The sequence below is a fragment of the Ambystoma mexicanum genome, chromosome 6p (assembly GCF_040938575.1).
Source record: "Ambystoma mexicanum isolate Mex_15411 chromosome 6p, UKY_AmexF1_1, whole genome shotgun sequence".
NCBI classification, from domain to species: Eukaryota; Metazoa; Chordata; class Amphibia; order Caudata; family Ambystomatidae; genus Ambystoma; species Ambystoma mexicanum.
The window spans coordinates 737,628,927-737,655,838 of record NC_090935.1 but is presented as its reverse complement, the minus strand read 5'-3'; positions in this window follow the sequence as shown (position 1 = coordinate 737,655,838).

The window sequence follows — 26,912 nt, the reverse complement described above, 5'->3', positions numbered from 1 at the left end:
GTATTACAGGGGTGCGCGGGGAGCACCACACGTGAATTGCACGTGTGGGTCCTCCCAGATGTTCCCTCTACACCCTCCACGGCCCCTGCAGGTGGCTCACACCACAGGGGCCTACCCTGCACATGTCCTGCAGGCACACCATCCACCATGGCCATGACCCCCAGCCAACCCACATGTCAACTTGCACTACTCCCCACAAACGCATGTCCCCCTGCACCCCCAGTCACCAGGGGCACCCTTCAGCAGGCCCCACCCATGTCTCCCAGCACCCCCACCCCCCAGCAGTGCAGGGGCACCCACCACCAGGCCCCCACCCATGTCTCCCACCACCCCCACCCCCCAGCCACCAGGGGCACCCACCACAAGGCCCCCACCCATGTCTCCCACCACCCCCACCCCCCAGCAGTGCAGGGGCAGCCTCCACCAGGCCCCCACCCATGTCCAACTCATGTTCCCCACCACCCCCACCCCCCAGCACTGTGGGGCACCTGCCAGCAGGCCCCCACCCATATCCAACTCATGTTCCCCACCACCCCCACCCCCCAGCACTGTGGGGCACCTGCCAACAGGCCCCCACCCATGTCCAACTCATGTTCCCCACCACCCCCACCCCCCAGCACTGTGGGGCACCTGCCAGCAGGCCCCCACCCATGTCCAACGCATGTTCCCCACCACCCCCACCCCCCAGCAGTGCAGGGGCAGCCTCCACCAGGCCCCCACCCATGTCTCCCACCACCCCCACCCCCCAGTCACCAGGGGCAGCCTCCACCAGGCCCCCACCCATGTCTCCCACCACCCCCACCCCCCAGCAGTGCAGGGGCACCCACCACCAGGCCCCCACCCATGTCTCCCACCACCCCCACACCTCAGCAGTGCAGGGGCAGCCTCCACCAGGCCCCCACCCATGTCTCACACCACCCCCACCCCCCAGCACTGTGGGGCACCTGCCAGCAGGCCCCCACCCATGTCCAACTCATGTTCCCCACCACCCCCACCCCCCAGCACTGTGGGGCACCTGCCAGCAGGCCCCCACCCATGTGCAACTCATGTTCCCCAGCCAACATGTCATCACAATCTAGATCCCTGGTCCCTATGGTCAGCCTCCAAATGCAAAACACCCACCCGAGTATTGCATCCACCCACTCATAATTTTCAATTACATCACAGAACACCAATTGCAAGTTCCGAAACAAACACATTTCCCTCACATACACCCGATGGGTGCCAGTGAATCTCAAAACACATATCATGAAATGCATGAAACCAATGAGATACCACACATTGAAGTTCACCAAAAAAAATATGTATTAAAGGAAACATAAATAGAATAAAAAATGAAGAAACAGAAACGTGAATGTACAAAAATGAAAAGAAGCATGTCCGTTAAAAAAAGCAAAACCAAAAATAAAATTCCAAAGTAATGTTGTCCAAAGTCAATGTCCACAAAACAAAATCCAATGGGAAATAAAAAAGAAAGCCATTGCTCCATGGTTAAAAAGTGAAAAAAAATACAATCCAACTGCGAACTATGTACATGGGAACATGCCAGGGTCCATTATCCCAACAAAATAAAGGAAACCTATCTAACTACACTAACTAATAAAATAAACTATATACAAAAATGTGGCCAATGTCCGAAAGGTCCAAATAAAATAAAAACAAAAATGAAACCTAACAATACCTACATAACTATGTACAAGGGCAGCGGGCTAGTTTCACGGCTCACTTGTGGATGTCCCGGGCCAGGGCATCATCGAACTCCTCCTCAATGTCCCGGAGGCGGTCCTCCTCCATGGCCCCGAGGGTCCGCAGGGCCGTCGACGTCTCCACCTCCAAACCCCTGCGGATTGCCTCGAGGCACTCGGCCCGCCTCAGGGCCCTCCGCATGGAGTTCTCCGCCCTGACCATTGTGAGCCGTGCTTCTTCCGCCCGCTGCCGCTCCGCATCTATGGTGTGGCCCAACCGCTGCCACACGGAAGACACTCTCTGTCCTGGGTCCTCCTGCCCTCCGGCCGATGCCTGCCCCTCCGATGTTGAAGGCCCCGAGCCTTCATGGCTCCCACCACATTGCTGCTGCTGCTGTGCCTCTGCCCGTGCACTGCCTCCTGCTGCCTGCACATCCTCTGCCGGCTGGGGTGCAGTCGTTGATGTGGCCACCCCTGCTGGACGTCCGACTCCCGACTGTGGCAGGGATGCCTCCTCCACCAGCCTGGCCGCACCGTCAGAGGCAGCTCTACAGGGCACCCAGGTGACTGATGGGTGGGAAGATGGCACAGAGGACGACTGGCGCGTAGGGGGTCCAGTTGAGGAGGGGGTCGGAGCAAGCCCCATCAGACGGAGGAATCCGGCCTGGGTGACCTGTCCCAGCAGGCTGACGTGGTCAACGAGCCATTCGAGATGACTTGCAGTCTCTTCATGAAAAGACTGCAGGACACCTCACATGGCCCATTGAGGCAACGCCACACCAGCCAGGACAGGCTCAACCCGGACCTGGATAGCCACGTCCGCAGGCAGAGGAAGGCCAGTTGACGTGAGCTCATCCCCTGCCTGAAAACGGGTCTGGACGTAGGCATCCCTGCTGGTGCAAGATGATGCAGTGACAGGATCAGGGACAGGATTGCACAGAGGCACCTCAGCGGCAGCCTTTGCTGCCTCCTGTCCCTGGTCCTGCACTGCACCACTAGCACCAGTGGGATCCCCACCTCCAGACCCCGTCTCTGGTGCTTGCACGGCCTCCTCCTCCACCAAACCCCCCACCAACCTGGATGACTCTGTGCCATCTTCCCCTGTTGGGCCCTGTGGGGTCCCAGCTGCCCCTTCTGCTGCCGAGGAGTCCAACTCCAACCTCCGCCTCTTGGACCGCCCCCCGGCAGCTGCGGCCTGGGACGCGGCACCGGACTCCTCACTCCCCGACGAGATGACAACATGGGAGGGGAGCCGGGCCTTGCGTCTCCGGCTGGCGGTGGGATCCCCTCCGCTGTGCTCCACAGCACCTTCTCCGCCCTCTTCATCAGTTGACGCTCCAGACAAGGAGAAACAAAACACAGGCATCAGGGCACTGTACAATGGACACATACACATATAACAGTTGTACATGAGTGGCATTGGCAAACCTCAGACATGTCATCACAATCCCCAACACACATGTCATTACAACTCGCACACATGAGCCATACCACAGCCATATTGCAACTGCCACCACCATCCATACACATACAACAGCATGAGCAGCCAAAGGTGAGCCAGACATCACATGCAACACAGGAAGTGCACCACACATGTACACACACCACCACACTTGCATGCATGTGTACACCTCTGCCAAGTGTCGCACTGTTCAGACGGGCATCCATGTCACATCTGCCAATCAGGCTTCCACATACCGCTGTCACATGCATCCATGTTGCATCACTGTTGCACCCTTGTCAAATACACACACATGCACATGTACACAGTGCTGATACATGCAGCCGAAAACAACATACATCCGTGACATCACTGACATGTCTACTTACATACACATTCATCCAAACATGTGTGCACACACAACTGCATTTGGCATGCAAGCCTACACACACAAGCACCATCCATGTCTCACACATTACAGCCCTCGCATGTGTCAGCCCCACGGCCCTGTACACCCCCACCCATACTCGACCCCATACAAACAGATGTGCAACCTGCACACTACTGAATAATCACCACACGCACTGCTCACAATCAGGATGCATGTACACTCACCGCTCGACTCCAGACGGGTCTGCTTCTCACGGACCTGGACGTGGAGCGCTGGGGATATGCGTTCCAGGACCCTCATCTGTTCTTCCGACAAGTGGCCCCGGCGCCCCTTGGCATCCCCTGCCTTCAAGAGGCGCCGGGCCTTGTTCAGGGTCCTGGACCTGAAGTCCTCCCAGCGCTTCTTGACATGTTGTAAGTCGCGGACTGCCACCCCCTCCGCGTTGATGGCAGTCATGATGTCGGTCCAGATCCGAGTCCGTCCTTCCTTGTCGGCGCGGGAACTTCCGAAGAGGGCATCATACTGCCCCAGGACTTGCTCCACCAGGACACCAACTTCGGTGGCACTGAAGCTGGTGCCCCTCTGCCTCTCTGGCCGGGGGTTGTCAGTGGTCCCAGATGGTGTTTGCCCCGACATGACAACCCCAGAGGCAGGAGTGGGTGGGCAACTGGGTCCTGGGGCTGGGCTGTGGAGCGATGGAATCCCAGTCGGGAGTCTTCGGTTCCAGCAGGGGTGGTCACAGCAACAGCACCCCTGGCTGATGTGCAGGCAGCAAATGGCAGGGCACGTGGGCAGCAGGCAGTCAGGCAGCAGCAGATGGCAGGTGGGAGCGTGCTCGGGGCTCTGGGGGGCAGTAGTTCGGCCTTCTGGGCAGGAGCGTGGTCTTCCGTGTGCTTACGCGTGGCCAGCTTGATACGGAGTGATTTGGCATTTGAAAAATCTGCACGTCAGCGTGTAATTCGAGGAAAGGCCTTTAGCGTGTAAGCGCGTCTGCACGCAAACGCATTTTCATTGGACAGAAGGCCCCTCAAGCGCAAGCGCCCCTGTGACGTGACGCGTACAGACGTGAATGGGCATTTCAGTGTGCGTGAAAAACTGCACGTCCGCGTGTAATACGAGGAAAGGGCCCATGCGCATAAGCGCGCGTGGAAACTGCACATCCGCGTGTAATACGAGGAAAGGGCCCATGCGCGTAAGCGCGGGTGAAAAACTGCACGTCCGCATGTAATACGAGGAAAGGGCCCATGCGCGTAAGTGACGTGACGCGTGCGTGCGTTTCCCTCAGCACGGGTTAAAGGTGAGCGGGCCCAGCAGTTCGTTGTACGTGCCTTTCGTGGAGACCGACGTGTGTTGCTTCTTCCTGTTGTTTCGCGCGCCATCACAACTTCACAGCTATCAAGGACGTATCTCTTCTTTTGGCGGGGGTATTGGCTATGCGTGTTTTTCTGCAACGCGCTAGTCAGACGGTGAGTCGCACACGCTCTTTTTCCCACTGCGGGTGCCCCTGTGTATCGCACCCATTTTCGATGTCATAGTAGCCTGCGTGTCCCACGCGTACGCGTTATTCGTGTTACTGGGTGCCACCGCATACTGCGGGAGGTTGAATCCACGCACGTAGGCTGCAGGGTTGCGTGCACGGTTTTACTGCAGTTTTGGGGTGCCTGAGCATTGCGTGACCCGTCACCACATCACCGGGGTCACATACAGCCTTGCAGGTGCAGGGGGGCTGTTAACATCTTGCTTCCCACCCCCTTCACCCCAATTGCCCAGGTCAATTGTGGTGTACACCTCCCATTGGCACCACTCCATCTGTGCCAGCACTACTACATCTGTGCCATGGTTGGGAGGCCACCAAAGGTGAGGGGTGCCTCAGCTGGGCGTACTCCTCGTGGCGGGCGTGGTCGGGGACGTGGCCGTGGTGACCAGGGAGTAGGGGGACTCCAGGGTGTCCAGGGCAGCCACAGAGGGGGAAGAGGCAGGGGTGCGCCACTTGAGCACAATGTTGTGCCATGTGTCGGTGCAGCCATGCCACCACCCCCTGTGGTTCCGGGGGATGCAGCTCCTGCATCTGGCACTGGCACCCATATGACCCGGCAGTCCGTTCCATCGACTGCCACGGGCCCAAGGGTAGTGGTAGCTGCAGGTGCAGCTGTGGACACCGCCACCCAGGCTCAGGGTCTGCCAGCGCAGGCTGCGTTGGCACTTGAAGAGCCCTTGGTAGATCTCCAACAGGCCAGGGGGGAAACCATAGGGGCAGGCCGGGCTGCTCAGACCAAGACACGTGTCCCTGGGGCAGTCATGTCATCTGCTGCCCCGAACAGCCGGGTGTTGGCAAGTGCAGGGGCAGATGCACCCAACAGCACCCCGGTTGTGAGTCTGCCAACCAGGACCGTTGCGGTCAATGACCCTGCCAAAGCTGATGTTGCTGCGCAGGGTCCATTAGTGGGCACCCAGCTGCCACTGACACAAGTCAGGCCTTTGGTCATCCCTCCACCTGCCACTCCCTTGGCTCAATCCACCGAACCCACTGGCCATACTGGTCAGGGCGGCATTAGCCAGCCAGGGTCTGCGCCACAGTCCAAGAGGAGGAATGTTGCACCTGCAGCACAGGCTGGGACCCCACACACAGCCACTACCTCCTGCACGTCGGGGAAGAAGCCTTTCTGTAAGCAGGAACTGGACTTCCTCGTGGACTACGTGCGGGGCCACAGCCGTGACATGCTAGTGGGTGCCAATAGTCAGACCACGGCTGCCCAACGTGACACCCACTGGAAGCATGTTGCGGAACATGTCAGTTCATTCGGCCATGAGGTGCGCACAACGCAGGAGTGCAAAAAGCGTTGGAATGACATCAAGCGCAGCACTAAGGCCAAGCGTGCCTCAAATTACAACTTGACTATGGTGACTGGCGGTGGGCCTGCACCAGAGGAGGAAGAACTCACTCCGCATGAGGCTCTCGTTGCGGAGTTCATACCACCTGAATTGGTCGAAGGAGTGGGAGAGAAGCTGGACTTTGATGCCCAGTCCAGTGAGTGTTGATGCGTGTTTGTTGAGGACGTGTGTGTTTCACTTGTGGGATGTGTTGTGCATGATTGCTGCTACATGTGACGTGTACATGGTTCTGATGTGTAAGTAATGCAATGCTACCGTCATGCATGTCTCCTCTGCCTGCATGCGAGTCTCCATGTACGCATGCTCCCTTGCCCCTCCTCCGCCACTCTGCACCCCAGTTCCACCTTTGCACTGGTCTGCTTCAATCTTTCCAATGTGTACTTTCTTGTTCATGTGTCCTGTGTAGATGCTAACTTCCAGCGTAGAATCTGCCAGACATATGCCGTGTGGTACAGCCTTAGTACTCGATGCAGGGTATCTCACTTGTACTGTGCATGGGTTAGATGTCCCGCAGGGACATGAGTGCCCATTCATGCTCCATGTGCATTGCACGCATGCCCCTATGTGTCCTTGACTGGATGATCACTGTAATATAAGTCCTTGGTTAAATACATTGCCTGCCATCTCATAAGCCTTCCCATGTCAACTGTGGCTCAGTCCTGCGTTGCACACATGTTTAGGCTCTGACAATCTGTGTGGCTCACAGGCCTCAGCCTGTTCAATGGCCAATGACTCTGTCCAACTCTTGTTGTGTCTTCTTCACATGTGGGCGGCCTCCGGAGTTTCCATCATGTGTCCTGCCCACTGTCCCAGCATCATTTGCAGTGTTGTAATTTGAATCACATTAAGCTGTTGATGCCAGTCAACACTGCCTGTCAATACACAGGTGTATGGTCAGCCTTTTGATACCATGCTATGCATCCCTGCTTTGGTACTGGGGTGGAGGGGTGCTTGGCTTCTAGACATGGTACACATTGAATGCACAATGCACGTGATGTCTGAATTTGACATTGCACTGCCTTCACATTTCCTGGCACACACCATGTAGTGCTTGTACATGTAGGTAGTGAGTGGCGTACACATTTTCTGCACTCCATAGACCCACTTCCATGGAAACTGCCACCTTTCAACAGGTCTGATCACAGAAGCTATTCAAAGTATACCCAGCATGCATGCCAGGTCATATGTTGTGTGTCACATGTCTGCCGGATGCCTATGCTGTCGGTGTGTGTGTGTGTCGTGTGCTTCTGACATATGTATTGACCTTTTTCTCTCTATTTTTCAGGTGATGACGCAATGGAGGCAGAGGATGGTGTTGTCATGCCAGACACAGGGTTGGTAACACCACATCAACCCGGCACTAGTGGGGGTCTTGGGGTGGTAGGCCACGAAAACCCCCAAGTGCTGCAGTCCATCTTGTCTCTGGCTGCCTATGAGTCCAGCCTTGATGACGACTCTGACGTCCATGTTGAGTTGGATGAGCATCAAGTCCATGTGTCAGGGGTGAGTGATTCTGATGTGGACACTCCTCTGTCTGCGACACCTGCACTGAGGGATCAGACAGTCTTGGTTCCTCCGCCCGTGGTGGATCGGGACGCAGGGTCACCCTCCACACCAGTCGCTGATGTGCCTGGGACATCACGTCGACGGGGGCATGTAGTCGTGCAGCCGCAGGCGGTGCCAACACAGCGAGGACCCCCGGTCCTTGGGTCCCGCAGGGGTCAAGCCCGGCAACGCGGTCGCCGCGCGCAATCGCTGTATACTGAGTGGGAGCAAGACATGACTGCCAATTCCGAACAGCAGGGGGCAGCAATGGAGAACATCGCTGAGAGCATGGAGCGTGTGGCCCGATCTGTGCTCCCCACTGCTAGGCAGGTGCTTCTCCAGCAGCAGGCGGCACGGTCCACGGCCCGCTCGCTCAGGCTGGACATGGCTGCCTCAGACAGGGCACGCCAGGCTGAAATGTCGTCTCTGCGTCAAGCAATTGCTGCTCACGCAGAGGCGCACATGGATGCCCTGAGGGAGGAGTATGCTTCCCTCAGATCCACTCTGGGTGTCCTTATGATGTCCCAGAGGCAGCAGGCAGAGGAGAGGTTTGCACAGCTTGAGCGTACCATCTCGGCTGAGCTACAGGCTTGCCGGGAGGTGCAGCGGTTGTCCAGCCAGGCCTTGCAGGAGGAACTCCGTGTTACACGAGCTACCTTGCAAGACGAAGCACGTGTATCACGGGAGGTTCTGCATGCAGACCTACGTCATATCGCCACACAGAACCAGGCTCACCCGTCCGGCAGACTTGCTGCCGACGAGGGGCAAGCTGCGGCTAGGCGTGGCCAGGCTACTGTGCCACGTCCTCCTTTCCAGGATGAGCCAGACTCGGACGACCATCTATCTCCCACATAGGTCGTGCTGTGCAGGCGTTGAGCCCATGGAGGATTTTTTTTTTTTTTGGCTCAGCATCATCGCATGTGGATGTTGAGCAGCACCCTGTACCTCCCCCCTCCTGGGTGCCCCCCCCCCGGGTCGTATGTGGCCATTTTTGATTTTTCTTTTAGTTTAGTTAGTTAAGTTTCTGTTTGATAGTTAGTTTAAATAGGTAATGTAGGTTTTCCATAGTTAGTGTAATTAGTTAATAGTTGATTTAGTTTAAAATTGCTAGTCTATTGTGCTTTCATGTGACGGTGCGGTGCTTTGTGGCTTTTGAAGGCATAGACTGTCTGTTCCAGCTGGGCCCTTCATGGTTGTCTTGTGTATGTGTTTGCTGCTTGGGTTCCTTGACTCACATATGCCACTCCTGCCTCCCTTATCCATGGGCTCGCAAGGATGGTTCGGTGTTACAGCATTTTACACAAGGGCTTTGGACTGTCATATCTGTGGCATGTCTGGTGCTGTGTGACTTGTGTTGACACCCCTAGTGGGGATGATTTAGGTGTCATTGTCCACTGTTCAGCTTTTGCTAGATGGGGTGTGTCATGATTAATGTGGACATTGATTGCTATGCATTGTGTAGTATGCTTCATATCTTTCCTGTACATGTGCTTGTTGCAATTCATGCTGTAGATAGTGTTCCACACTTTGGAGGTGAAAGACGGACTGATGGTGATTTGTGATGTGACTCTCTGACATGGTCAAGTAATGAGATGCCTGATGAGACACACACAGATGACTTTGAAGCATTAATCATGTGTTTCATGCCCTTTCTGCAGGGGGATGAGCCTCCAGAGCACCTTTGCCAGCAGACATGGCCCATTGGACGACGGAATTCTGGACCCGTTTGTTGGTGCCCACATGCACATGTGTGCACAAGCAGAGGCACAGTGATTGCAGACCCACATCCTAGAACTGCTGACATGTTCCAAGGAACTCCAGGCAAGGTGAGCATCACAGGGGGGCCACGACACAGCAAAGCTTGCACCAGGCGAGTTGCACATGCAGGCTTAGTCACAGCACTGAGGGTGAGTTTAGACGAATATTGGTGTTGAAGCACACAATGCAGCTCAGATGTGTTTGTGGACTGATGGCTGTTGATAGTAGGGTTGTCTGGGACACATGCCGGGGCAGTGGCACATACCCTCCGGTATACCAAGGTCCATTGAGCCACTTGTATCAACCATGTAGCCTTCCGAGACATGGAAAGGGGCAGCTCACAGGGACATACAGCAAGGGACATACTTGGGTGCAGTGCATGTCTTTTCCACGTACTTCATGATAAATGCACTGCCAACTTTGTTTCGGTCATGGTGGTACGCAACTTGCTCTGTAGTCATGGCTTGCTATATGGGTCTGTCTGCTTACCCAGGGAACATTGCATGTTGTGTGAATTGTGACACATTGGTGTTCCCTTTGCCACGCACCCACCAGCGGCTGCCTTACTGCATTGACTGTGTATGACCCGTCACAGGGGTGATGTTATATATGGGTACGAAGCATCAACCACAGATTGTCTGTTTGTAGAGTAGTTTGTTGCTGTGGGGCATGTTTGGTGTTGTGTTTTTGTGTAATTGGCACGTACAGGTTGTTGACTGTGGCTCTCTTTGCAGCATTGCAGTGCTCCTGTAACCGGACCTGAGAGTGCGCAGGCAGGAGGCCAGCACTCAAAACCAGAGCTAAGTGTCTTGTTATTTTTCTTACGAACTGCTCTGCATAGGCTTGCTGGGGAGTGTACTGATGCATGGATGTATGTGTGGTTCAATTTGGTATGTTTTTTTCTCCCTAATCACCCGTGATCCTATGCAATTTTGAAACCTGTACCCTCTACCCGGTGTTCCTGCTTCCCGTGCCTATCCAAGCAACGTTCCCTGACCCTCTTTCCCCACTGGGGTTGCGGATGCCTGTGTAAGCCCCGAACTTGCAGGCGCCAAAACCCTAGAGGGGGTGGTTGGTTCGTACCACTCCTGAGCCTGGACTACAGAAGGCCATGACAATGATGTCCAAGTTTGTTTGGATTGTGTATGTGTTCATGCAGGTTGTACATTTTCGTGAATTCCCTAGTTTCATGTGTCATTCCTCCTCCCCTCTCCTGCCACTCATTCCAGTCTTCCAGTGTGTCAACACCTGTCCCGACTGCATATCCCTGAACCTCATTCCCCACCAGGGTCTCAGGGGCCTGTGTGAGTTTGACCTTGCAGGCACCCGGGACATGGTGGGGGTGGTTGTTTCGTGACACTCCCGCGCCTGTACAGGGGACCTGTGACAGTACACATCCATTCATGGTGCATCATCCTATGTCATGTACCACACATGTTTCACATCCTGTTGTGACATTGTTTTGCTGTGCTACCTTGGTTGTTGCATCATTGTGGTAGTACTTGGCCTTTGTGAGGTACTGCTACGTCAAGTCATCTACTGGAGGGTGTTCGGGTTCGTTTTTATGCCTTGGATTTTGTGATTTTGGAAATGAGTGTGGATTCTGAGGGTTCAGGCATCTTTTTACACACAAGGTGGGAGATGGTGACGAAGGGTAAAGGTGATCCTGTGGCCAGGTGGAATTGAGGTGTGGAGGCTCCATGACCCAGGTGCAGTTGTTCAGTGGGTCATGGTCATTTGTGAGGGAGGGGGGGTTGTTGTTGATAGTTGCCTTGCCCTGCAGTGTGATGGGAACTCTGACATAGTAATGGTGGTATCCTATGTACATGTTGTCTTCTGCTGATCAATGCCTGTTCATGTGTTGTGTTTTCCTTTCAGGTGCGAGGGGATAGTTGTGGTTTGACATGCTGGGGTGTACACATGGTGGATGTTCACATGTGATGTGTAGGGAACACTGATGGTCACTTGAGTGCACATGCATATGTGGACTGCATGTCCTTGCAGAACCACACACTTGCACTCTGATGCACTACATGTACTCCCACCCTTGCATATCCACGTGTACACTGTTTACCTTCTGGTGCCCACTGTGTCCCGGCAGCACATGTTCTGTGACCGATCATGGATCCAGTACATGCCTAATTTGATGTTTGACGTGGTCTGTCACTTAGATGTGATGCTCAGGGTGTGCATCACACACAATGGCTGTTCACTGTGCTGTGCGCTGAGCAGTGTGATGCAGGAGTAGGACACTGCACACATGAGCTGCAGTGTTGATTTTGCAATGCATAATGTGCATGTAGACAGGCATTCATTGTGATGTTACGTCTACGACTGTTGTAATGCATTTGGAAATGACTTATTTTGGGTGGGAGATTTTGTTGGTCTGTCATTTCATCTGATTCCGGGTCAGGCAGCAGTGTCCGATGCCACTGTGCATTTAGGACATGGCAATGTGTACCTTATCGTTACTGCATTGGTGTATGGGTATTGCGTGCCATGTCATGTTGATGTTTGGGAGGGTTTGAGTGACATGACAGTGATGGCCATGGCCTGTTTTGCAGGTGTGTGTGATGCACACCTTGCATGTCCGGGTCATCCGCTTCTCAGAGCAACTAGCTGGGGGTAGATTTCTCTCCACAGCAGGGCCCTGCCCCTGGAACAGACTTCCGACCTGACTTGAACTTGAGGGGAATCATCTCCAGTTCTGGAAGCACCTCAAGACCTTCCTCTTTGCTTCTGCTTACTGTCTGCCTCTCCCTTGCAGAATTCTCCACTGGAACTGCACAGGAGCTGCAACTGGGCCACTCTCACCGACCTCGGTCCCTGGCCCAGCCACTCTCCACTTGCACTGCCTCCCTGGCAACCCCTGCACTGCAGTACTGTCTCTCTATCCCTACAGCCCTCCCTTCCCAGCACTTGTCTGCACTTACCTTTGTAGTTGCCACCAGGCGACCTATGTATTTTTTTTTGGGCTACTTCCCCTGTACTGGACTCCCCCCCACCCTTCCCCTTGCACTTTTCCCATTCCCCCTACCCCTGCACTTGCACGATCTCAATGACACCTGGCCTAGTAGTACCGTTCTCTGTGTTCCCTTGTTCCCCCCTCCCTGCCTCATTGCGCCTTGGAATACTTGTGTATGGCCCATATCATGTCATATGTCATATGTGTGCCTTTTGGTCACACAGGATAGCTTGTGTTTAAGTAGCTAGGGATGCAGACGATGTGGCACTTCCATGGCAACTTTCTCAGGGTGGTAGGGTTGTGACAGTTAACTGTCTCTTTGTCATCATCGATTGTCACCTGGTATGTGCCAGGCCTGTGTGCACTCCGCAGGGGTGGGAGTTTAGGTGAAAAATGTGGCCACAAGCTGGGTCCGGGCTTCCTCGCCACGTGCCCTGTCCCCTCCCATGGGCAGCGCCTGTGCCTGTGGTTGGGGATGTGGGGGCACCACCATGTCCACCGGGACGCCCTGCCGTGTTGCAACATTGTGCAGGACACATGCTGCCACAATGATCCTGCACACTACTGGTGGTGCATAGAGTAGTTGCCCACCAGAGCGGTCAAGGGAGCGGAAACGTGACTTGAGCACTCCGAATGTGCGCTCCACTATGCCCCTGGTTGCAATATGGGCGGCATTGTATCTTACCTGGGGTGGTGTGGTGGGGTTCCGGATTGGCGTCATCATGTGGTTGCTCAGAGGGTAGGCACTGTCCCCTGGGGAGGTGATAATAGTTGAGATTATTAGGGTTTGGATATTTGTCTGTGTGTGACTTGCATGCATGTGCAAGGGCATTTGTACTGACCTAGGAGCCATGTGTCGCCATGCTGCCCAGCTTCCAGGGCCCCGCTCAGGGCGGACATTCTGTATATGAAACTGTCATGGGTGGAGCCAGGGTAGTTTGCATAGACAGAGGTGATGATTCCCTTTGCATCACATACCACCTGTACATTGATGGAATGCCAGTGCTTGCGGTTTCGGTAGATGTGCTCAGTGGCCCTACGTGGACGTAGGGCCACATGGGTGCAATCTATGGCACCGAGCACTTTGGGGAAGTGTGCCACCCTGAAAAAATCCAGGACAACGGCCTGCCTTTCTGCGGGTGTTCTGGGCATGTATATGTGCCTGCAGACTGAGGGGCGCGCTGTCATGATTGCCAGTACCTGGTGTAGGCAGCGTGACTGCGTGGCCTGTGAGACCCCCCCACTATGGCAGTGGTCCACTGAAATGACCCAGTGGCCAAAAAATGCAGGACATTGAGCAGCTTCTCCAAGGGGCTCAATGCTTGGGAGCAAAGGGTGGGGGATGTGAGGTCATCTTCCCACTCCCTGACCAGGTCTAGGATGATATGGGGTGGAAACCTATACCTGCCATAGACCTGGTCGTCAGGCATCCCAAAAAGGCTTGTCCGTGGTGCGAAAATGCGTGCCCTGGCTATTCTCCTCCTCCTGCGGTGTCCCACGATCAGTGCAGCGACAAATGGGGCATTCATCGTAGCTGTATATACGCGTTTGTTGTTTGCGCGCACTTTTATGCTGTGCGCGGGAACGTTTCCGCCTGCCTTCGTGTGGCAGACGCGTTGACGCCTGTGCACGTCTTTTGCCGTGCGTGGGTTTCCCGTATTCGGATACGGTCCGAGTGTCATCGCGTGTGATCGGAGGGGAGTGAGCGTACACGCAACTGGCCTCGGTACGTGTGTTTCGGGGTGTGCGGGAAGGTCCACACGCGATTAGCCTGGGTACGTGTGTTCCGGGGTGCCGGGAACTTTCACACGCGATTGGTGGAAATCCACGTGTGTTCTGTCATCACGTGCAATGAGGGAAACACCTCCGTGCGTCACGTCACAGACGCGCTCACGCGCTAAGGGCCTTTGGTCCAATGAAATCGCATATGCGTGCTGCCGTGCATACGCGCTAAGGGCCTTTCCTCGTATTACACGCGGACGTGCAGTTTTCCACGCGCGCTTACGCGCATGTGCCTTTCCTCGTATTACACGCGGACGTGCAGTTTTTCACGCGCGCTGAAATGCCCATGCACGTCTGTACGCGTCACGTCACAGGGGCGCTTGTGCTTGAGGGGCCTTCTGTCCAATGAAAATGCGTATGCGTGCAGACGTGCTTACGCGCTAAGGGCCTTTCCTCGAATTACACACTGACGTGCAGATTTTTCACGTGCCAAATCACTCCGTATCAAGCTGGCCACGCGTAAGCACATGGAAGACCACGCTCCTGCCCAGAAGGCCGAACTACTGCCCCCCAGAGCCCCAAGCACGCTCCCACCTGCCATCTGCTGCTGCCTGACTGCCTGCTGCCCACATGCCCTGCCATTTGCTGCCTGCACATCAGCCAGGGGTGCTGTTGCTGTGACCACCCCTGCTGGAACCGAAAACTCCCGACTGGGATTCCATCGCTCCACAGCCCAGCCCCAGGACCCAGTTGCCCACCCACTCCTGCCTCTGGGGTTGTCATGTCGGGGCAAACACCATCTGGGACCACTGACAACCCCCGGCCAGAGAGGCAGAGGGGCACCAGCTTCAGTGCCACCGAAGTTGGTGTCCTGGTGGAGCAAGTCCTGGGGCAGTATGATGCCCTCTTTGGAAGTTCCCGCGCCGACAAGGAAGGATGGACTCGGATCTGGACTGACATTGTGACTGCCATCAACGCGGAGGGGGTGGCAGTCCGCGACTTACAACATGTCAAGAAGCGCTGGGAGGACTTCAGGTCCAGGTCCCTGAACAAGGCACGGCGCCTCTTGAAGGCAGCGGATGCCAAGGGGCGCCGGGGCCACTTGTCGGAAGAACAGATGAGGGTCCTGGAACGCATATCCCCAGCGCTTCACGTCCAGGTCCTAGAGAAGCAGACCCGTCTGGAGTCGAGCGGTGAGTGTACATGCATCCTGATTGTGAGCAGTGCGTGTGGTGATTATTCAGTAGTGTGCAGGTTGCACATCTGTTTGTATGGGGTTGAGTATGGGTGGGGGTGTACAGGGCCGTGGGGCTGACACATGCGAGGGCTGTAATGTGTGAGACATGGATGGTGCTTGTGTGTGTAGGCTTTCATGCCAAATGCAGTTGTGTGGGCACACATGTTTGGATGAATGTGTATGTAAGTAGACATGTCCGTGATGTCACGCATGTATGTTGTTTTCGGCTGCATGTATCAGCACTGTGTACATGTGCATGTGTGTGTATTTGACAAGAGTGCAACAGTGATGCAACATTGTCAAGACCGGTAGGGGGGTCTGTACTTCCGCTCTCTATATGGTAGAGGGGAGGCACAGAGGACCCCAGCCAAGATTCTCTAATATGGTAACGATGGACGAGCAATCAAGGCCTAGCTTCTCAGGAGGTGATGCAGGCTGGTTCTTAAGTACAGTGTATCCCCAAGCCCCCACAAAGGAATGTCCACACACTGTATTACTGAAAACACAGTCTTTATATAATTAATATTCAAGGGTTATGTACACTTATCACAATAACGCACTTTGTGCTCAGGAAAATCAGCAATGGTAAATATCTACAATTCTAAAGTGGTACCACTAATATTAGACCTCATTAAAGTGCATTCACAATACTGTTAAAATGGCACACAGATCAATAAGAAGGAAACCAGCAATAGAGAGAGGAGAGATAACAGAGGGTTGAAACAATAGGCAGAATACTGGCCCCTACCACTGGACACAGTTCTGTGTGGAGATCCCCCCACCTGGGCAACCTGTAAAATAAAGAGATATAACACCAGCCCAGTCCATATATTGTTCAATAGTCTATTTCTCTCCTATAATGTTTTTACCCCCCCAATGTACCTGGTGGAGTCGAGTTCTTCGAAGAGGCGTCGACAGATCCTTCTTGAATGACCCCCTTTAAAGCAGGAGTCACGGATCGTCGAGAGGCGTCGAGAAGCGTCGAGGAACTCGGTGTTCGGTGTCGGGGAATCGACGGCCCTTCTTGAATGCCTTCCCTTTCAAGCGGGAGACACGGGGCGTCGAACGTCCGACAACAAACAAGGTAGAACGGCGTCGATGAGGCGGCAGGCTTCGATCCGAGCGGTGCTCGTCGGCGTCGAGACGTCGGCGTCCTGCGAGGAAGAGGCGTGCGGGGCACCTCGGCGACACTAGTTCTGGACCGCAAAGATTGTGGGTGACGGTGGCCCAGCAAGGGCGTCGAGTCGCTCGAGTCTTTGGGGTCGTGAGGTGGCGGGAAACCCACCGGCGGATTCTCCTCGGCGCGTTGGTCGTCCTCGACTTTCTCCGGCGGGACAAAGCGGCCGACGATGCGGACGAGGGAGTCCTTCAAGGCAAATGTTCTTAGGCAAGGAGCGGACGGCTCCGGTCGTCGGCGGCACGGCGTCAAGTGGTTCCCACGGCGGGGCAACACAACTTCGACGGGCCTCCAGCGGTTACACAGACCTGCGAACCCTGGTCGACGGCAATGGACTTCGACAGCGTCTATGTCCGGGTGCTTCACTTCGATCTCCTCGGCGGTCCCGTCTCGGGTCGGCAGCCTTTCGAGGGTCTGACTTCCAGGGCGCTTCGGCGAAGATTCAGCGGTGCTCGATGGTCCCTCGGAGCACGGGAAGAGGGCGCCTAGCCAGGTCCTCTCTCGGGTCAGTCCTCGACGATTTCGACAACCTTCAGTTCCGTCGAAGCAAATGCCACAGCAAGTCTTCTTCTTCCAGCTGGACGTCGAGGATCAGCAAATCCAGTTACTCTTGAGTGGAGACTCAGCTTCTGAATGCTTCTGAACAATTTCCAGTGGTGAGAGGTCCCCAGATATACTATTCTGTCTCTCATCCACACTGCTGGCACACACACAGCAGCCAATCACACAGAAGGGCATTCATGCAGTCAGTCAGCCAATCAGGCACACAGTGCATTCAGGCCACACTCCTCCCTTTCAGACACTCACAACAAGGAATGTGGATTGGGACAAGTACCCAGCCATTCAACACTACACACTGCATTCAGGCCAGTTTCGGGCAGGGCTGTCTCAGTCTTTGTCTCTCATGCCAGAAACCAGACAACCACAACAAGGAGTGTATATTGGTCACACACTCCATTCACCCAGGTCCCACCCACAGGAGGTACCCATAACATACAGTCACTGGGAAGGCTCCAGTCAGTCTAGCTGGGCCTTCACAACAACACCATATATGGAACTTCCACCCAACAGCCAGCCAGGGGGAAGGGACAGAGCCAGGGCTTCCCAGGACTTTGGGAAAAACAAGACAACAGGCAATAGAAAGCAAGAGGCCACAGGGGCCATCTTGTTTCTATCAGGAATCAACTGATCCCAATGGCAGGGCCTGGGTATCCCGAAATGGAGGACACCCAGAGCACCTGTCAAGTTTAGCATGGAGCTGCCACCAGCCCATACCCTGCTCTGTGGGCCACCCACAGGTGCCCAAAAACATACACTAGGGGCACAGGGTTGTACCCCTACCCATGGGTGCCATAAGGGTATCCCATGGGTCTGTTCACCAAACCAAAAGAGAGCTGCACTGCCAGGAGTCCCTCATGGACTCCTGGGCAGAAAACATGACAGAACACACGGTAAAAACAGAAAAAGGACAAGGATTCAGAGGCCCTGTCCCTCAGATGCATTTCCGGCATCACAGTCGCCCCCCCCAGACTGAGGTGGAGGGTGCCTAATCTCCCACGGGATAGACACCCTCATCCAGACGGTCAACATACCTTCTGGAAAGGCCATCTGCATTATCGTGACTCTTCCCTGGTCTGTGCTCTATGGTGAAGTCTAGCCCTTGTAGGCTAATCGACCACCTGAGCAATTTCGGATTCTCACCCTTCATCTGCATAAGCCACTTCAGGGGCTTATGATCTGTTTGGACCTTGAAGGTGGACCCCGTAAGGTAGGGCCTAAAACGCCTAAGGCTCCAAACTATACTAAAACATTCCTTTTCAACAGTAGCCCACCTAAGTTCTCTACCCTTGAGTTGTCTACTGATGAATATGATAGGATGTTCTCTCCCTTTGTCATCTAACTGGGACAAGACAGCTCCAATTCCGGTGTCGCAGGCATCCGTCTGGACGATAAAGGGTCGGCTGTAGTCAGGCGCACTCAACACAGGTGCCCTACACAGACTTTCTTTCAAGCCATCAAAGGCCCTCTGACAGTCTTCAGTCCAATTAACCTTCCTAGGCTGTTTGGGTGAAGTTAGAGCTGTCAGGGGTGCAGCTATGGTTCCATAGTCTGCCATGAAATTGCGATAGTACCCAGTGAGGCCCAAAAAGGCTCTCACCTGGGTTTGAGTAGTGGGCGTCTCCCAGTTCTGTACGTCCTGTACTTTACTGGAGAGAGGTTGGATTTGACCCCCTCCTACCTCATGACCAAGATAGGTAACTTTCCCCTGAGCTATCTGGCACTTGGTGGCCTTGATAGTGAGGTTAGCCCTTTTCAAGGCCTGCAACACCTTATCCAGATGTGTCAAATGCTCTTCCCAGGTGGAACTGTAGACGGCAATGTCGTCTAAGTAAGCCACACAAAAGGCTTCCAGCCCACTGAGCGCATGGTTGACCAATCTCTGGAAGGTGGCAGGGGCATTCTTCAACCCAAAGGGCATGACCCTAAACTGGTAGAGTCCCTCAGGTGTGGAGAATGCCGTCTTTTCCTTGGCATGGTCCGTCAGAGCTATTTGCCAATAGCCTGAGGTAAGGTCAAAGGTGCTCACAAATTTGGCAGCACCTATAGTGTCCACGAGCTCATCAGCCCTGGGCAATGGGTGCGCGTCAGTTTTGGTGACGGCATTGACTCCTCGGTAGTCCACACAGAACCTCCAATCCTTGGTACCCGCCGGGGAACTTGCCTTGGGGACAAGGACCACTGGACTGGACCAGGGACTGGTGGAGGGTTCAATAACACCCAGATCCAACATCTTGGCGACCTCAGCCTGGATGTGGTTTTTGACGGTATCTGACATACGATAGCTCCTGCTTTTGACAGGCACACTGTCACCAGTGTCAATTTCGTGCTTACACCACGGTGTAAGGCCCGGTGTCAGTGAAAACAGAGGGGCATACTGCTGGAGCAAAGCCCGGCAGGCCCTCTGCTGCTCTGTTGTCAAATCGGGAGAGAGTTGTACTCCTTCCACTGAGCCATCCTGAGGGTTGCTATGCAGCAAATCAGGAAGGGGCTCACTCTCATCCTCTTCTTGCCCTGAAGCTAGCAAGAGACATGAGACCTCTGCTCGCCTGTGGAAAGGCTTGAGCCTGTTGACATGGAATACCTGGGGGGCTACCCCAGAGGCTCCCATGTCCACCAGATAATTGACTTCGCCCATCTTGGAGATGATCCTGAAGGGTCCAGTCCACTTGTCTGCCAAAGCTCTAGGCTTGGTAGGCTCCATCACAAGGATTTCCTGTCCCGGAGTCCAATCCACTTGCGAAGCTTTCAGGTCATGCCAGTACTTATTCAATTCCTGGCTGGCCTTGAGATTTGCTGTTGCCTGACCCATCATTTGTGTCATCCTCCGCCTGAGGCCTAACACATAGTCCCCCACTTGCTTGGCGGGACCTGGAGGGGTGGCTTCCAAGCCTTCTCGGATCAAGGCGAGGGGCCCCCTCACGGGATGTCCAAAGAGTAACTCAAAGGGGCTGAAACCAACACCCTCTTGAGGTACCTCTCTGTAAGCAAACAGCAGGCATGGCAGGAGGAGATCCCATTTCCTCCTTAGGGGCTCTTCCAAAGCACCTAGCATGCCCTTGAGAGTTTTGTTAAATCTCTCAACCAGACCATTGGTCTGGGGGTGGTAAGAGGTGGAGAACTTGTAGGTTACCCCGCACTCTTTCCACATGGTTTTCATGTAACTAGACATGAAGTTGGATCCTCGGTCAGAGACAACCTCCTTGGGGAATCCAACACGGGTGAAAATGCCCAGGAGAGCCCTGGCAACCACCTTGGCAGTAACAGTCCGAAGGGGTATTGCCTCAGGGTACCTGGTGGCATGATCTACCAAGACCAGGATGAACCGATGTCCACCTGAAGTGGGAGGGTCAAGGGGACCGACGATGTCGATGCCCACCCTCTCAAATGGTGTGCCAACCACTGGTAATGGCTGCAGTGGGGCAATGACCCTGCCTCCAGTCTTGCCAGACAACTGACAAGTTGGGCAGGTCCTGCAGTGGGACTCCACCTCTACTCCCATCCGTGGCCAGTAGAAATGGGCAGAGAGCCTCTGCTTAGTCTTCTTGGTCCCAAGATGACCAGCCAAGGGCACCTCATGCGCCAACTGCAGTAGGAAGGGCCTGTAAACCTGGGGTACCACCAACCTCTTGCGGGCACCAGGTTCGGGCTTAGTGGGCTCACTAACAAGGAGCTCACCCTCCCAATAAATCTTGAATGTCCTAGGCACTTCACCTTGTGCCTGGGACAGGGCCTGTTTCCTCAGGCCCTCGAGAGAGTGGCACTCTCTCTGTCCCTTACAGAAGTCTGCCCGGGAGGGTCCCCCTTCAGCTAACAAGCATTGAAGGTCGGGATGATCCTCCGGGTTGAGAACCTCTCCCACAGGAGAGTCTTCTGTCTCTTCTCCCACAGGAGTTGAGTTTGGGTTTTCCGCTGGACCCAGCCCGTCCGGAGCATGGATCCCATTGGGTGCTGTCGGAACAGCAGGAAGAGAAGGTGTTCCCTCCACAGAGGTGGCCTTCTTGGTCTTCCTTCTTCTTGCCTTAGGCCTCGCCTTTGGCTCGGATACCTGACTCATAGCCAGGCCCGGTGTCACCTGTGACCTAGTGACTGCAGCAGCAGTCATGGGAAGACCATCCGAGATCAACCCCAACTCTACTAGATCATTTCCTAACAGAATGTTAGCAGGGACATTGTCCTGAACCAGGACAGGAAGCTTTGCTGTCTTGTCTCCAATCATGAGTGTGACTAGGGCTACAGGCGATAATTTGGGAGGCCCACCAGCTAACCTGGTGGTTATCAGAGGAGCACCTACATAGTCCTCTGGCTTGAGCAGGGTCCTGTCCACCACTGTCATGCTTGCCCCAGTGTCTCTCAACCCAGTAGAAGGCTGGCCATTCAAGAGGACACTTCTCAAAAACCTACGGGTGTTCTGCGGGATAGTTGCCAGTACTTCTGCGTACTGGTCCCAGGCCCCAAGGGACACTAAGGAAATCTCTACCGGAGCACCAAATGTGATTCCTGTAGAGGAGGGGAGGACAGTGGCCTCCACCTCAGCCACGGGGTAAGGGTAGGTCAGGCTGACAGCCTGTACTCCAAGTGCCTTACCTTTACACTTGGGGTCACCCCTTTTGTGATCCAGAGCCCCACAATCCCAACAAGTGCCAGGAGTGCGGGGTACGGTACTGGAACCACTGGGAACCTGCTTTGCAGCAGGTGGACCACTACTCTTATTCCCACCCACAGAGGACTTATCCCCACCAGATTTTTGGGTCTTAGGAGAGGAAGGTTTTGGTTTACCCGACTGTGATTGCTTTTGGGACTCCTCAGCTTTCTGAGAGGTCCCCTTTTCTTTGTCCTTGTCCTTCCCACTGGAGTCCTTAGGGGACACCCGGTGGGAGACCCACTTGTCAGCCAACCTAGCCAGCTTAAAGGGGTCCAAAATGTTCTGGTCAGCCACATACTGACGCAGCTCTGGTGAACAGGCTTCAGAAAAATGCTCAAAAAACAAGAGGTGGGACAACTCAACAAAAGTTTTCACCTTGTAACCGTCAATCCACCCCATCATGTTCATGTGCGCAGTACTCACCCAGTCAACCCAAGACACATTCTCTCTTTTCTTAAAATCCCTGAACCTTTTAAGGTATTGGGTAGGTGTCTTGCCAAACTTGGCAATCAAAGCAGACTTCATACACTCATACTGACCCCTTTCCTCCACACTCAGCTTCAGAATACAGTCATATCCAGTTTGAGGCACTCTGCTTAACAAACACTTAGCCCAATCTCTTTTATCTACATCATGAATTGCACAAGCCATTTCAAACGCTTCAATCCATTGGAGGATATCTGAACCCTCCACAAACACACCAACCAAATCTTTCATAAACTTGGTGGCTGGGGACCTGCCACTCTCAATTGGTCTAGCTGAAGTCTCCACTCTAGCTCTCTCTAGCTGGATTCTCTGACATTCAGTGTCCTTGTCTTTGAGCGCAAGATCCCTATTCTTGAGTTCCACTTGCTGTGCCAGCTCCTCTTTCTTAAGCTCAGCTTCTATTTCCAACTTGCGATATTCAAAGGCCAATTTCATCCTTAATAACTCAAGTTCCATGGAATTGCTGGGGTTTGGAACAGAGGCAGCAGGAATGGTGGCATTCCCAGAAACAGATTCAGCGACAACCCCAGGGGCAGAGTCCTCACTGGTTGCATCCCCCCCTTCATCAAGGGTTTCACCATCAGTCTGGTAGTCCACCAGGGCAGCTATCAGCTCAGCCCTAGACTTATCCACAAAGTCCAACTCCCTGGCTTCACAAGCACTCTGGAGAGCCTCTAAGCTCATCCGAGTCAATTTACCATTTGCAATGGGCTCCATTGCCTGTAATGCAGTTATTTGGTACACACCCAAACCTTAATCTAATAAAGTGCGGATATTTTGTAAGTGGCACGGTTATACACTGAGTCTTAAAACCATAAGCATCCCACCGCTGCCACCAGCTTGTCAAGACCGGTAGGGGGGTCTGTACTTCCGCTCTCTATATGGTAGAGGGGAGGCACAGAGGACCCCAGCCAAGATTCTCTAATATGGTAACGATGGACGAGCAATCAAGGCCTAGCTTCTCAGGAGGTGATGCAGGCTGGTTCTTAAGTACAGTGTATCCCCAAGCCCCCACAAAGGAATGTCCACACACTGTATTACTGAAAACACAGTCTTTATATAATTAATATTCAAGGGTTATGTACACTTATCACAATAACGCACTTTGTGCTCAGGAAAATCAGCAATGGTAAATATCTACAATTCTAAAGTGGTACCACTAATATTAGACCTCATTAAAGTGCATTCACAATACTGTTAAAATGGCACACAGATCAATAAGAAGGAAACCAGCAATAGAGAGAGGAGAGATAACAGAGGGTTGAAACAATAGGCAGAATACTGGCCCCTACCACTGGACACAGTTCTGTGTGGAGATCCCCCCACCTGGGCAACCTGTAAAATAAAGAGATATAACACCAGCCCAGTCCATATATTGTTCAATAGTCTATTTCTCTCCTATAATGTTTTTACCCCCCCAATGTACCTGGTGGAGTCGAGTTCTTCGAAGAGGCGTCGACAGATCCTTCTTGAATGACCCCCTTTAAAGCAGGAGTCACGGATCGTCGAGAGGCGTCGAGAAGCGTCGAGGAACTCGGTGTTCGGTGTCGGGGAATCGACGGCCCTTCTTGAATGCCTTCCCTTTCAAGCGGGAGACACGGGGCGTCGAACGTCCGACAACAAACAAGGTAGAACGGCGTTGATGAGGCGGCAGGCTTCGATCCGAGCGGTGCTCGTCGGCGTCGAGACGTCGGCGTCCTGCGAGGAAGAGGCGTGCGGGGCACCTCGGCGACACTAGTTCTGGACCGCAAAGATTGTGGGTGACGGTGGCCCAGCAAGGGCGTCGAGTCGCTCGAGTCTTTGGGGTCGTGAGGTGGCGGGAAACCCACCGGCGGATTCTCCTCGGCGCGTTGGTCGTCCTCGACTTTCTCCGGCGGGACAAAGCGGCCGACGATGCGGACGAGGGAGTCCTTCAAGGCAAATGTTCTTAGGCAAGGAGCGGACGGCTCCGGTCGTCGGCGGCACGGCGTCAAGTGGTTCCCACGGCGGGGCAACACAACTTCGACGGGCCTCCAGCGGTTACACAGACCTGCGAACCCTGGTCGACGGCAATGGACTTCGACAGCGTCGATGTCCGGGTGCTTCACTTCGATCTCCTCGGCGGTCCCGTCTCGGGTCGGCAGCCTTTCGAGGGTCTGACTTCCAGGGCGCTTCGGCGAAGATTCAGCGGTGCTCGATGGTCCCTCGGAGCACGGGAAGAGGGCGCCTAGCCAGGTCCTCTCTCGGGTCAGTCCTCGACGATTTCGACAACCTTCAGTTCCGTCGAAGCAAATGCCACAGCAAGTCTTCTTCTTCCAGCTGGACGTCGAGGATCAGCAAATCCAGTTACTCTTGAGTGGAGACTCAGCTTCTGAATGCTTCTGAACAATTTCCAGTGGTGAGAGGTCCCCAGATATACTATTCTGTCTCTCATCCACACTGCTGGCACACACACAGCAGCCAATCACACAGAAGGGCATTCATGCAGTCAGTCAGCCAATCAGGCACACAGTGCATTCAGGCCACACTCCTCCCTTTCAGACACTCACAACAAGGAATGTGGATTGGGACAAGTACCCAGCCATTCAACACTACACACTGCATTCAGGCCAGTTTCGGGCAGGGCTGTCTCAGTCTTTGTCTCTCATGCCAGAAACCAGACAACCACAACAAGGAGTGTATATTGGTCACACACTCCATCCACCCAGGTCCCACCCACAGGAGGTACCCATAACATACAGTCACTGGGAAGGCTCCAGTCAGTCTAGCTGGGCCTTCACAACAACACCATATATGGAACTTCCACCCAACAGCCAGCCAGGGGGAAGGGACAGAGCCAGGGCTTCCCAGGACTTTGGGAAAAACAAGACAACAGGCAATAGAAAGCAAGAGGCCACAGGGGCCATCTTGTTTCTATCAGGAATCAACTGATCCCAATGGCAGGGCCTGGGTATCCCGAAATGGAGGACACCCAGAGCACCTGTCAAGTTTAGCATGGAGCTGCCACCAGCCCATACCCTGCTCTGTGGGCCACCCACAGGTGCCCAAAAACATACACTAGGGGCACAGGGTTGTACCCCTACCCATGGGTGCCATAAGGGTATCCCATGGGTCTGTTCACCAAACCAAAAGAGAGCTGCACTGCCAGGAGTCCCTCATGGACTCCTGGGCAGAAAACATGACAGAACACACGGTAAAAACAGAAAAAGGACAAGGATTCAGAGGCCCTGTCCCTCAGATGCATTTCCGGCATCACAAACATGGATGCATGTGACAGCGGTATGTGGAAGCCTGATTGGCAGATGTGACATGGATGCCCGACTGAACAGTGCGACACTTGGCAGAGGTGTACACATGCATGCAAGTGTGGTGGTGTGTGTACATGTGTGGTGCACTTCCTGTGTTGCATGTGATGTCTGGCTCACCTTTGGCTGCTCATGCTGTTGTATGTGTATGGATGGTGGTGGCAGTTGCGATATGGCTGTGGTATGGCTCATGTGTGCGAGTTGTAATGACATGTGTGTTGGGGATTGTGATGACATGTCTGAGGTTTGCCAATGCCACTCATGTACAACTGTCATGTGTGTATGTGTCCATTGTACAGAGCCCTGATGCCTGTGTTTTGTTTCTCCCTGTCTGCAGCATCAACTGATGAAGAGGGCGGAGAAGGTGCTGTGGAGCACAGCGGCGGGGATCCCACCGCCAGCCGGAGACGCAAGGCCCGGCTCCCCTCCCATGTTGTGATCTCGTCGGGGAGTGAGGAGTCCGGTGCTGCGTCCCAGGCCGCAGCTGCCGGGGGGAGGTCCAAGAGGCGGAGGTTGGAGTTGGACTCCTCGGCAGCGGAAGGGGCAGCTGGGACCCCACAGGGCCCAACAGGGGAAGATGGCACGGAGTCATCCAGGTTGGTGGGGGGTTTGGTGGAGGAGGAGGCCCTGCAAGCACCAGAGACGGGGTCTGGAGGTGGGGATCCCACTGGTGCTAGTGGTGCAGTGCAGGACCAGGGACAGGAGGCAGCACAGGCCGCCGCGGAGGTGCCTGTGTGCAATCCTGTCCCTGATCCTGTCCCTGCATCATCTTGCACCAGCAGGGATGCCTACGTCCAGACCCGTTTTCAGGCAGGGGATGAGCTCACGTCAACTGGCCTTCCTCTGCCTGCGGACGTGGCTATCCAGGTCCGGGTTCAGCCTGTCCTGGCTGGTGTGGCGTTGCGTCAACGGGCCATGCGAGTTGACCTGCAGTCTTTTCATGAAGAGACTGCACGTCATCTCGAATGGCTCGTTGACCACATCAGCCTGCTGGGACAGGTCACCCAGGCCGGATTCCTCCGTCTGATGGGGCTTGCTCCGTCCCCCTCCTCAAATGGACCCCCTACGCGCCAGTCGTCCTCTGTGCCATCTTCCCACCCATCAGTCACCTGGGTGCCCTGTGGAG